Source organism: Hypomesus transpacificus, chromosome 6 (genome assembly GCF_021917145.1).
Source record: "Hypomesus transpacificus isolate Combined female chromosome 6, fHypTra1, whole genome shotgun sequence".
Taxonomy (NCBI): Eukaryota; Metazoa; Chordata; class Actinopteri; order Osmeriformes; family Osmeridae; genus Hypomesus; species Hypomesus transpacificus.
In genome coordinates this window covers 3,167,718-3,169,262 of record NC_061065.1, presented here as the reverse complement: position 1 = coordinate 3,169,262, position 1,545 = coordinate 3,167,718, and positions in this window count along the sequence as shown.

Here is a 1,545-nt window from a genome sequence, read left to right as displayed (position 1 = left end):
GTGGTAGAGAGACAGAAGTAGGGAAGGGGTTGGGATGATGGTTCCGCTATGGTATTTGGACTTGACAGTTTGACATCTTTGCCATTTCTCCTTTCTACAAATTGTGAGAAGAAGGAAATTACTTTCGGTCTTTGCCTGATTTGTGGCCCCTTATAAAAAAGAAGTATACTTCAAGTTTATTTTGTAAGTATACTTAGTATAAAAAAGTATACTATTATCATGGTACTTAAAGTATACTAGCAGTGTACTTATTTATATACTATTTTTGTACTAAGTAAACTGAGTTGGCCCACTTTTTAGGTCATTTAGTACACTTTAAAGTAAACTTATAGTGTATTTGAAGTTTACTTTTGAATACTGTACAGTATCCTGTGTAGTGCACTTCTAGTTTATGAAGTATACTTCCTAAAGTACTTCAAAGTATACTTTGCAATACTGTGAAGTAACCTGTGTAGTGCACTTTTAGTTCATGAAGCATACTTCATAAAGTACCTCAGAGTATACTTTGCAATACTTTCAAGGGTGCTTTCCATTAATGTAAGTACTTCAAGAAGTAAACTTGAAAAGGTCCATTTACCGTGTTTTACTAATATATTTAAATGTTTAGGGGCCCCTCAAACGCCGCTGATCTTGAGTCACTTAAAAAGAATGGGGCCCCTCGCCAAGTGACACTGTAGATTCTTAACCAAACCAAGCTCTTTTCAGCGTATGCATTAATGTTGTAGGAATCCAGCTCTTCTTATCAAATGTAACAGTCATTTAACTCATGGTTACAATGGTAAACCAGCACAACAATGACAATTACCACGCAACAAAACACTACATTCTAAGCAGACACATTTAAAAAACTAAATTGATGAAGTTACATTTGTATTTCGAACAAATGGCAAACTTATCAGCAAATTGTAACTATTTACCGCCTTGCATCGACCAGCCAATGAGCCACGCTATCTTCATTTTTTCATTTCTTTATTTCGTTCTTAAGTCAGTTTGACAGTATAACCTTCAAATGCATAATGCAACCCTTCTGCGGACTTCTTTCTCAAGTAGCTTTTTCGTTTTTCCATTAATACTCCAATTTATAATTATTAGTATAAGAGTATAGGGCTTCAAAATGTTTTGGCAGTAATTAAGGTTACAGCTTCAAAAATGATTCTATGTTTAATGCATTATAGATTTTCCTGGACATGAGTAATTAGATTATACAAGATGGATGTAAGAAATGTAACCTGTAACGTACTTTAAAAGTATTTTGACTGTTTTTGCTGTATAATAATAGAAAACTTACATCCTACTCCAGAAGAAATGTATACCCTTTTCTGTTTCTAAGCCTACTTCTTAAAAGTATATCAAAAGTGAACCAAAAGTGTACTATCCATATTTTAGTATACTTATAGTATACTTTAATAAACTTCTTTTTTTGTAAGGGGCTACTAACTTGTCTATAGCACAAAACAGAAAACACAGCAAATAGAAACAGAACTCAAAATAAAAGATATTACATTTTCTCTGTTCTCTTATGTCTTAATTGCTTGATTGCCCTGA